The sequence below is a fragment of the Lepidothrix coronata genome, unplaced genomic scaffold, assembly GCF_001604755.1.
Source record: "Lepidothrix coronata isolate B3197 unplaced genomic scaffold, Lepidothrix_coronata-1.0 Scaffold70, whole genome shotgun sequence".
NCBI lineage: Eukaryota > Metazoa > Chordata > Aves > Passeriformes > Pipridae > Lepidothrix > Lepidothrix coronata.
The window spans coordinates 2,313,846-2,325,627 of NW_016690250.1; the positions used below are offsets into that span (position 1 = coordinate 2,313,846).

General features: G+C 41.9%; 1 protein-coding gene across 1 annotated transcript in view; it reads right to left on the reverse strand.

Annotated features, from left to right (window-relative positions):
- Positions 1 to 10,261, reverse strand: part of ASCC3 (activating signal cointegrator 1 complex subunit 3) — a 270,615-nt gene extending 260,354 nt beyond the window's left edge. The window contains exon 1 of the mRNA XM_017818701.1: positions 10,213 to 10,261. The gene's annotated coding sequence lies outside the window, so the exon portion shown is untranslated. The remainder of the gene's footprint in view (positions 1 to 10,212) is intronic.
- Between the last annotated feature and the right edge of the window lie 1,521 nt (positions 10,262 to 11,782).

The window sequence follows — 11,782 nt, forward strand, 5'->3', positions numbered from 1 at the left end:
TTCGGTTTTGAGCAGACTCACAATATTACCACCAACGGGGCTTAACTGTACTTGCACATTTGATTACCAAGCCAAAGACCACAAAAGGTCTGAAAGTGGCCATGAGAAAATTTACTGAAACAAGCTTTCCTATTCTAGCGCTGCTTCTAAACCGTGCCACGGGTCTGTTTGGTCATCCATCCTTTCACCTTGTCCCAGGAGAAGGTGCATTAGCCCTTTCAGAACTTCAGAAGGTGGACTCCCTAACACTTCAATTTAAAAGTGAAATTGATCTCTGTGTGTGAACTGACATTAAATTACATAAAAGGAGAGAATGGATGTGTCTATGTGTCAAAATCCTTCAGCAATCTAAGAAAAGTCATAACCAGAAAAAAATTGTACTGAAAAACATTCTTGCAAAGATACAGCTCTTGGTACTGTACAAGAAGTATTTAAGTGTAACTTGATTGTGCAAGAGGTAAAAATCATCACAGTACAGCTCTTCGAGAAAGATTTCTTAAATACTATCTATACAAACCCATGTGAGCACCTTTATGCAACTAAGGCAGATGAACGTGAGGAATTATCAAGCAGAGCATCAGCTTCAGCATGCACTCAGGTACATCTCTCATGGATAACATACAGCTATGCCCGGACATAGAAAATTATGGCATATAGTGAAAATCAAAATGTCTTTTTGAATTAGCTAGAAATCCCATAAGCAGAAGAGATGATGACTCAGACTACTAACAGTGAAGTTAAAGTTAATAAACTGGACCTCTATTTCAGCAGGGCAACAATATTACTTGATTTATTTTTAGGAACTTTTTTTATAAGAAAGATATAAGAAAGTCACTTTTGGATAATATAACATTAACAACTGAAATATCAACGCATATAATAGAAGCTTACTGTTGGGATACTAAAGGTGAAGAAAGCAAGAAAAGTTTACTGAATAATTAGCTATCCAAAGACAAGATAAATTATGTGTGGCTTATTAGTTGGGTGTACAACTAAGATTAGGTTCTGCTTTTTATTTTGAGAAATGTTTATGTTTAGTACACAGAAGAAAACAAAGTACAAAGGACTCTTCAAGGGAAATGGGACTAAAAGAAGGAAAGCAATTCTGCTACACTTTCTAGCTTCTTCAGAAGCATAAAATTAGTAAGACCAAAAGGAGAGATTTATTTAACAGATGCATACCTTGAAAAGCAAAAGAGCAAACTGTGGATTCAACTACTACAATTCAAATATCTAAGTCATACTGTTCATGGTAGGTACATCTTAATCATAATTTAGTCAGTTCTGCTTTGGAACTCTTCACAGAAGGAAATAACCAAATACATTATTTTATATTTCATATCAAGCTTTCTCCTTTCCAATGCCCCCTCCCATCTCCACTTTTACAGCACTAAAATATTCAGTCCTAAAACTACACTTTGAATTAGTCTGGAGCATATGACCAAATCAAACTGACGGCTGAAGAACTGGGGTTTTTGCCACTGCTTCTTGCAAAAACAACATTCATTTGTGCCTGATGGAGGGAACTATTCCTGAAAGCTCAGCACTAACACCTGCCCTTGAACCTTAGGAGGAAGTGAAGAGGAAAGTTTCTAGTCCTGGTCCCTGAAACATAATTGGAGATACAAACCCCTACACATACTCCAAAGTTTGTCTACTTTGCCTAGACTAATCTTAAAAGTAATAAGCTTAAGGCTGCTTTTAGTCAGGTCTAAGGTCAAGCTCCTAAACAACTGGGAACAAGACTGGAAAGCAGAAACAAAGTCTTCAGCTCCATTAGAGAATAAATCTGACAAATTATTTATTAGAAGGTCTACTATTTTCATCTTGATCCCCAACACGCAGCCCAGTCATCTCACCAGGGAATCTGTACAAGAAAACGTGCATTCTGAATACTGACCCCAAGAACTCCACGAATTCATACCCATGTAACCTGACAGTACTTCACTTGTCTACTGCGGCTACGTTTACAACACATACATAGGCAGACGCTACTGCGCTTATAGGCAGAGAAGTACCATGCAAAGCCTAGAGCCTATTTCTTTCAGGGCATTTAGGCATGTGTACTGACATTTTTCTCTCCAAAACCAGCTGATATTTTGGATAGAAAACCAACAATGTGAGAACATTTCTGAAGCCCGTGCCTGAATCATGCAGGAAGATTCAAGCTTCCCTTATGGCAGACACCTTTGTGGGACTGTGATGGACTGAAATGTCAGTAATGTTTTCAACATTGTCAAAATCCTAGGAAGACTTTTTGTCAAACTACAAGGAAGCAACTCCCTGTCTTTGACCACCTAAGCCTGACTGGAATTTGGACTGTGAAGGGGGACTTGAGATAAGATTATTGTCTAATCATCTCAAAACTGAGGAGAAGTAAACAAGGCCCAGGAAAGAAGAATGTATGTGTGTTAGGAATCAGCTCTAGATGGGCTCAGGGGATGGTGGAGGAGAAGGGTTTTGGGTGTGTGATGGTGAAATCTCTCCACACCAAACCAAAGGAGTAATGCCCTCCCTCCGGAAAGCCCATGCACGCACAGGACACTGATGTGAGAGGCAGTTGAGAAGGGTCATAAACCATCAAAGACCCCCAAAGCGCCCCCTGACTCATTCCTGAAGCCTTCCTCCACCAGAGGACTGCATGTGATCCAATGAGGTAATAAATCCAGAGCCTGTCACAAAAGACTCCCCCCCAACCCCAGGGGAGGTGCCTGGCATTTCTTGAACATATATTAATCCACTGGACTCCATGTTTTGTGGGACCCCCACTACCAAGAAGACCAGAACCTGACCGAAGGGATGCCACAGGGTTACACAGAGTGGTGATACATCTCCTATTTTAATCTTTCTCTGTCACTTTCTTTCTTCCCCTCCCTCCTTTTCTTCTTCCTTTCTCTCTTTCACTGCCTTACATTTACTGTTAAATAAAACCAATACTATTGACTTTGGCATCTGGTCTCATTTGTACCTTAATTCAGGCAGAGGCATTTCTAACAACTTTAATAACCAGATCGTAATGGGGACTTAGCCTCTAAACACAGTGTCTAGTGGCCTTTGAGACCCTTTATAGCAGCAAAGATATTTGCATGGAACAGTACATGTGACACAGGCCCTGTGAAATGCCCACATCCTCTGAAACAGTAGCTGAATACAAGGTGTAATTCTGTGAAGTTTTTAAATTCCCAACAGGGATGCGTTCAAGCACACAAATCACTAACCATATTTATAGACAACTAAACAAATGCCTCAAACTGTATTATCTCCCAGTTCTAAATAACTAGATGTTTATTATCCACTCAATACCATTATTATCCATCATAATTAACTCCGATTTAATTCAAAATAGGGTTTCAATCGGCTATAAAAGCACTGAAGCAGGATTTCTCATTTAGAGGAAATATTAAGTTTTTTTTCATTAAGCAATTTTATTGATAATACTGGTAATAATATGGTAATGCAACCTGAAAAAAAATCCTGCAAGTGCTTAAAAATAAACTACAGAATTATTTTTCAGAACAGAAATACGCACAGTTTTAGACCAGTTAAGAAAGAAGCTGTAGATTCTACGGTACTTCTAGTAATATACAAGAAAACTAATTTAATTGTCACGTACTAAAAGTATGGAAATGCCCTTCAAAAAGAAACACGGGTTCTGGCCAACTCTGGCTATCACTAAATGAAAAGTTCCCAAAATTATCAGCTATAAATAAGCTCATCCTATTTCCAACAGCTTTTGAGAGAGTAAGAATTTTTATCAATAGTTGCAATAAATAATAAAGAAATTTGTGGAAAATGACCCATTACATAAAAATAGGAACAACCTGATGTCATCGTCCACACAAATGCACCAATTTCATTAAAATAATACAACTGTATTGTGTAATTTTAAGTGTTTGCTGTATTTAACAACATTCAGGTTTATTGCATTCATTTAATTTTTATATTAATGTTTGTAGTATTTTCTAAAAAACATCCTTTATGCTTTTCTACCATTCATTATTTTGTTTGATATTTATCATAGTTTTTGAGCAGAGGAGTCAGAAAGTCATGACAGTTTTCAGAAAACTCTCTAGTTAGTATCTTCCCAATAATACACTGCAACTGGGAGCTGAAAGCTGTGCATTTCATTCAAAATTCTTCTCTCTAATAAGTGTTTTAATTTTGAATATACTAAGATAATGCTAATAAAATGTCACAGATAAGTATCCCCTGAATTTTAGCTATTAGGCTGCTGCATTAAGACCTGGATCGATATGTTTAATATACATATTTAAACTTTGCTAAGTTTAAGTAGATTTTAGCACTGCTATTCCTCAGTCTTTCTAAACTTACTCCTAGAAGTCTACCTCAGCTTTTCTTACCAATGTGGCAGTACCAAACTGCCAAAGACTCTCAGTCCCCAGTAACTCCTAATTTCCTGAGAAACATGATTTAGGAATACAGAGAATGTCAAGATTTTTAACAAAACTCTCTGGGAATACAAAATAATCAAGATAATTTTTCCCAAATCTCCAAACTTTTAAGGTAGATACAAAACATACAGATCTACACAACACAAAACAGACAAATTCTACCAATTTTGTTTTCTGACCACACTTTGGTATTTTGAGGGGGTATCAATTACTGGACAGCTTATTACTGCTTGCTGCATAAAACAGGTAACATGAAATCTGACATGCCTTCTCTTTCAAAGTGACTTCTAACTCATTCTCTGAGAGGACTTACTAATCATCTCTGCAGATGACAGAAGAGAGGATTTTCAGAGATTCTCTTTACTTTTCCCTAATCTTTCGAGGAGAGGACAAATTAGAATAATCATTAAGATTGGAAAATACCTTCAAGTTCATCAAGTCCAATCTCTGACTGAATACCACCATGACCACTAAACCATATCACAAAGTGCCACATCTACTTGTGTTTTGAACAACTTGATCCACCATAGAGCAGCAGTTAAGAATAATGCCCTCCTATTTCTTGAATAAATTCATCAGAATCGTTTCCAAATACAAACTCACTGAGCCAATCAGCTCAGCAGTCCTCAACAGTTTCAAAGAAAGGAGGGTTGACTTAGACATAAATGTTTTCATCCATGTTTTACAAAACAGTCTGTACAAAGTTATCTACTTATTCTCACAACTTACTCAGAATCCAATTTACAGCTGCAAAACTAAAATTTACCTGACAAATGCTTCAATCACCAACCCATCACTCCATAATCATCTATTCTTGCTGTATGACCTGTTTATTATTAAGATTCAGGCCTGCAATATCAGATTCAGTCTATTTTTCAGGCCAAACATCCAACGTGCCTTTGGGCAAGCAGGAGTAGCAGATGGCTCAGAGTAAATACATGCCTTATGATGGGAAAAGCTAGAGAGACGTATAATCCATATCCATAAGCTCCACATACAAGGGGAGATCTAGCAACTTTTCTATCCCTAAATATCAGTCAGGTAAAATATTCTCCATCTTCCTTTTGAAGTTATTCTTCTGCAGCATCCACAAGACTTAATAAGACAGAAAAAGAACATGAGTTTTAATTTGCATCTGAGAGATGTGCTCGGTGACAGGCTGGCCACCAAACTCTAGTCCACCTATCAATGTACTGAGTAGAACACAGAAAACACCACCTGCTCTCTCAGCAAGTACAAACTGGTAAATACTCAAGCAGTCCAGCATTGCAACCGTAGCCTAATCAAGTCTTTCTTGGCTTCCCTCTAGTCTACTGGATATTCATTGAACTATACAAAGTTGTGTACAACTTCAAGAGGAATATGTATACCAAGTGACTAGAATAACCTCAAGAAATACTGGGCATAGGGATCTTTCACACCACTGGTTAATTCAGTGAGCACTGTTACGACAGAACCGCAGTGTGCTGCTATTGCTTCCTTCTGGCACACTTTTAGGTGCCTGTGCAGTGTTGGGGTGGGTTGATCCCAGCCAGCAGCTATGCAGGTGCTTGCTCACCACCACCACCCACCCCGCCCCACCCCAGTGGAACAGGGCAGAAAATAGGAAGAAAAGACAAAAACTTACAAGTTGAGATAGAGACGACTTTAATAGAGAAGGAAAGGAAAAATATCGCACAAGTGAAGGAAACAAAAGTTCACCACATCCAACAGGCTGACCAATGCCCCAAGCTCCACTTTACCAACCTCCAAACAACAGACACCTTGGAAGCAAAACTACACCCTTTCTTCTTCCTCTACCTCTGTTTTTATTTCTGAGCATGTCAATACACAGTACAGTATATCCCACCAGCCAGTTTGGGTTTACTATCCAAGCTGCATCCCCATACAACCTCCTGCCAACCCTGAGCACACTTGCTGGGCAGGCAGAGTGGGAGAAAAAAAGCCTTGATGCTGTGCAGACCAGCAGCAGCCAAAACATTGGTGTGTCATCTATCAACATTGTTTTAGCCGTATTTCTCAAGCACTACAAATATGACGAAAGTTAACTCCTAAACCTAGTATAGGAATGTACTTGTATTGCCTTTGTGCAGAGGTGATTCAATTCCTCAGAGAGAGATAAGCATAAAGAATGCTCTGACTGTAGATCCCCTTAGGGACTGTGCTTGAAATAAACACAAAATCGCTCCTTTCTGTGATGTGATGAGGTGTTTAGAAAGCAGGAATGGGTACATACAGAGTGACTGACTATTGCTCATAATGTAGGAATAAAGAGGTACATGATAAAACTCATTACTAAGGTGAAAATAATACCAAATTGAATGCCTTCCCTGTGTAGAACATAATTAAATTTGGGAATTCATTGCCACAGGATGGCAAAAAGACTAAAAGTTCAAGTATGCTTAGATGAATTAATGGAAATCAAATGCCTTGGCAGCTACTGAACTCAACAGCTTAAAAGCTGATAATCAGTTATTTAAATCACTGACTAGTGAAAGGTAATATGAAAGTGAAGGTATAATTGGATTTGTTTCCCATTTCTTCTCAGTACATCGCCTAAGCATCTGCTACTGGCTGCTAAAGGAGAGAGACTAGACAAACATTTTGTTTGAAAACAGAGCTATAGGTGCGATGACAACAGAGATTCTGAGGATTACAGTTTGGGATTTAGGAGCCTAATGTCTCTCAACCCATTTGTGGGTCCTACCCTTGGTTTCTTCTCTTTTTAGCTCAGACAACAGCTATTATATTTCTAACAACTTCCAACTACACTTTATAGGTAATTTGTTAAACTGCTTTTGATTAGATAAGTTTGTCTAAACTAGAGAGTAGATTCTGGTTTCAGTTCTTTCTTCAAACATTAAAGCGTAATTCCATTTAAGAAAATGTGTAGGCTAGAAAGTGCTCAAGACCAATTTCAGCAATTGTTACTATAAACAATTTACCAAGAAAACACTATGCTGTTATTTGGAGTAATGGGAACTCAATTTTCTATGGGGAAATTTTTGTAGAAGGGAGAAAGAAAACTGTTCAGCAGTCAAAACACTAATATGTGCTAGAATTAATCCCAAATTTAAAGCTTTCAAATAAACCTTATATTGTAACTAACCAGCAAAAGACATGTGTCTGCCCTTCCCCCAACCACCTCCACACTCCAATAGCAGCTCCTATGAGTATGTAAGACAAGAGGAATGAAACACACAGGAATAACATGGACCAGCCTGAGCTCAGTTCAGTATTTATAAAGGATAACATTTTTCAGAGGAACTGTTGTAGCTCAACACAAACCTGCAGAAACATACACTGGTACTTTATGAAAAACAAATTTTCTCATAACCTTGTAAAAAAAGATTTTACAAGTATAAATGTTCTTACTGAAAACAGAATTAATACCGCACTTAACAAAACTGTAAATGATACTGAGAAGCAAGAGACTGCAACCATTTTAGGGGCCAAATTACAGTTATCTTAAAGAACCATATCCAACATGAACAGTAAAACATATGATAAGCAAGGTAAGAAACCACAAAAACAGAGGATACAAAGAAACAACACATTAGTTGTAGTTCTGCAGAAACTCATCTACAGACTACAGCAAGTGACAATCATCACATCATTTGTAACACTGAAAATATGGACATGGAAAGACAGGAAACATTTAATATTTAAATACAAGAGTGAGGTACTAAAATATACCAAGTTGTCCTTTCCACTCGTCAGTATTAAAGACTCCATTAGAGTACTGCTGTCTTTGTTGCAAACCCTGTCTCTACAAAGACAAATACCAGCCTAGAAGGATGCAGTGGAGGATAACAAAAATGACCAACAATGTAAAGTAGTTACCAACAAAGAAACACACAACAAATTCAGGTTGTATAGGTATTGTATTTCAAATACATACATGTTAGCTGTAGAAAGGAAAGAACAAGAAGAAAACAAAGGGGTGAAAAAGAGCAGTGTGTACTCCTCTTTAACAGAAAGCCTACGCAAGAATCACAAAATCACATGATCAGAGGATTGGAAGGGGCCCCAGTGGATCATCTGGTCCAACCTCTCTGCTCAAGCAGAGTTGTCCTAAAGCAAACTGCACAGTGCAGGCACTTCTTGAGTATGTCCAGTAAGGAAGACTCCACAACCCCTCTGGGCAATCTGTTCCAGTGCACAGTCACCCACACAGTGAAGTTCTTCCTCAGGTACAGGTGAAACTTCCTGTGCATCATTTTCTTCTCACTCTCATCCTATTGCTTGGCACCACTGAGAAGAGCCTGGTTCCATCCTCTTGACACCCTCCCTTCAGATACTTATAAACATTTATGAGATCCCCTCTCAAGCTGTCTCTTCTCAAGGCTGAACAGGCCCAACTCTCCCAGCCGCTTCTCAGGAGATGCTCCTTCCCCTTAATCATCTTCATAGCCCTCCCCCGGACCCACTCCAGAAGCTTCAGGTTTAGCTTCAAAGCATGTTCCATAAACACAGAACTGTTAGAAAATATTGTCATTTAGCAGTTTCCCGCCTTCTCTCTGATTCAGTGGAATTAGTGACGTCAACTCTTCCAAAGTCCTAGCTTTTAGAGAAAACTGAGGTCTAACATTTAAACTAGTTTCTACAAAGCGTAAAGGCCTAGTTGGGAGTTGGTCTGTATTCCCACATAAATGGGAAGAGAGTTTCTCCAAATACCTACATACGTAACTCTAAGATAATGCAAGTTTACTCTGCCGTGGCCAGAAGCAAGTCAGATCCAAAGGAAATTAATCTGCTGAAAACCAGCATGTGTTTAATAAGACACACCATCTCACTGATATAATCAATGCTGTCTTCACAGCATTGGTTCAGATGCCTGGTTGCATCTGAACTGATAGTTGGTTTGGTTTTCTTCCTCCTAAAAGTTTATCTCTGCAATCTACCTTGTGGACATATGCAACCTTTGTTGCAATTTCCTGGAACTTCCAATATTTTACCTACTCATTGACTAAACTCAAGTCAAGTCTATCCTCAGTAAAGTAACTAAGCTTAACTATTAGATCTCTTCTCTGCAAAAATTAAGGCTACCAGTTCCATTTCAGTAGCACCGCTTTTCAGTTGTTTAAAAAGCCAGAAGACTTGGAGGATCTACACAGATGTTAATCCATTAAAAACAATAACAAAATCTAAACTCAGAACTCGTAAAAGGTTATAATCAAAGGTATTATTTGAATTCCAACACGATACACACTCCTGAAGCACCTCTGGTGCAAGCCTTAGATTGTCATGGTTTATTAGCACAGCTGTCAGTTCACCACCAGGAACCGAAACCAAGCAAGCAGTGTTAGAAAGGGAGAAACGTTCTACATGACCACGTGCTGGTTTTTTTCATTCTTCATTTCTAGTTCCCTACTTTTATTAATAGCCGTGGTAAGCACTGGAAGTACGTTCGACACCCATGCGTTTCCCCCTCGGCCGTTCCCGTTTCCGCCAAGCCCAGCAGACGCACGGAGAGCGCCCGGCACCGGGCCCTCCGCAGCGACCTTGCACCACGCGCCGCGGAGCGCGGTGGGCACAGCGGGGGCACTGCGAGCCCCGGCCCCGCCGCCGGCCCGGGGCTCCCGCGTGGCACCGGGCAGGGCCTGCCCGCCCGGCCCGGCGCTCCCGCCCCTCACCAGGGGGGCCAGACCGCGGCCCCGCGCCAGCCGCCGCGCGGAGCAACGTTCCCCCCGCCCGCCGGAGGGCACCGAGCCCCGCCCGCAGCCGGGGCCGCCCCCCCCAGCCCCCGGCACCCCCCGGCCGCGCCCGCCGCGCCGCCCGACCCCCGCCCGCCGCGCACCTGCCTTACGGCTCCGCCGGGTCCGCTGCCGCCAACAGCCGGCGCGGCGCGACACTGCCGTACAGCGAGCAGGCGGGGCGGTGTCCGGGACGGCCCGTGGGGCTCCATCGCCTGGGCTGTGCTTGTCTCTGTGCCTGTGCTTGTCTCTGTGCCTGTGCTTGTCTCTGTGCCTGTGCTTGTCTCTGTGCCTGTGCTAGTACCATTGCCCCCGTGCCAGTGGCACTGCCCCCGCCCCCGCCCGGGCTCTCCGCGCCGCTCAGCCCCCGCGCCGTGCACAGGCCTACCTCGGCTCCAGGCTCGCCTCCGCCGCCCTCTCTGTCCAGACAAAACGTGGCTCTCCCAGGGGTGCCGCGGCTGCTGCGCCCGCGCCAGTTATTCCCTGCGTGGTCAGATACAGCCTGGGGGCAGCTCCCGGTAGCATTTCACAGAATCACAGGATCAGATTGCAAAGAACTCTTGAGATCATCGAGTCCAGCCTATGACCGAACACCACCCTGTGAACTAGACCATGGCACCAAGTGCCACGTCCAGTCTTTCCTTAAACACCTCCAGGGATGGTGACTCCACCACCTCCCTGGGCAGCCCATTCAAGTGTTTAACAACTCTCTCAGTGAAGAAATTCTTCCTGAACTTCCCCTGGCGCAGCTTGAGGCCATTTCCTCTTGTCCTGCCACTAGTTGCCTGGGAGAAGAGACCAACCCCTGCCTGGCTACAACCTCCTTTCAGGTAGTTGCAGAGAGTGATAAGGTCATCTCTGAACCTCCTCCAGGCTAAACAACCCCAGCTCTCTCAGCCACTCCTCCCTCATAGGACTTGGTTCTCCTTCTCCTCTATCAGTGCCTTGGGCTTTCCCAGACGTGGTGTCCGTGGCCATCAGCCCTTAGTGCTCTTTAGTAGCTCAGCCACCGTCACACACACAGTTCTTGCCAAACCACGGATATACATAAGCATGTGCCTTAAGAGCTTTTCCACACTTACTGATCCAGTTTTGTGTGTTCCTGAGCAATGGGGTTTCAAATCCAAAGGCACTGTAGTAAAATGATGCCAAAGACCAAGCTGTGCACAGAGAGGGGGAAAGAAGAATAAGTGTCAGACAATTTTAGGGCAAAACCAACTTGCAAGGGAAAAAACCACTCACTCTAGAGTGCTTGGGTATCCATCTGCAGATATACTGGGACAGTTGTTAGCATTCAGGTGATTATTTATGACTTCTGTCTTTTCAAGTGTGTTATGTTTGGTCTTACCAAGCATGTAAGAGCATGACCTTCGCAGATCACTGAACTGCTTCCATCTCTGCAATTCAAGCAACTGTTCAGCTCATCTAAAAGAAGGCAAACACTCGTACATGGATGTATGTGCCAGTGTGCGTGCTTGTACAGTTGGTGATGTTCGACAGCACACTTCCAAGAAAAAAAGAAACATGCTCCATCCCATACTGAAAAAGAGGGAACTTTTTTAGCACTATACAGTAGTGGAATCATAAAGTGAGTGTATCTCAGGTTTGGTAGATGGTCATGTGAAACTGGTTATAATGTTTCCATATGACTTATCCTTAGAGTGACTAGTCAAA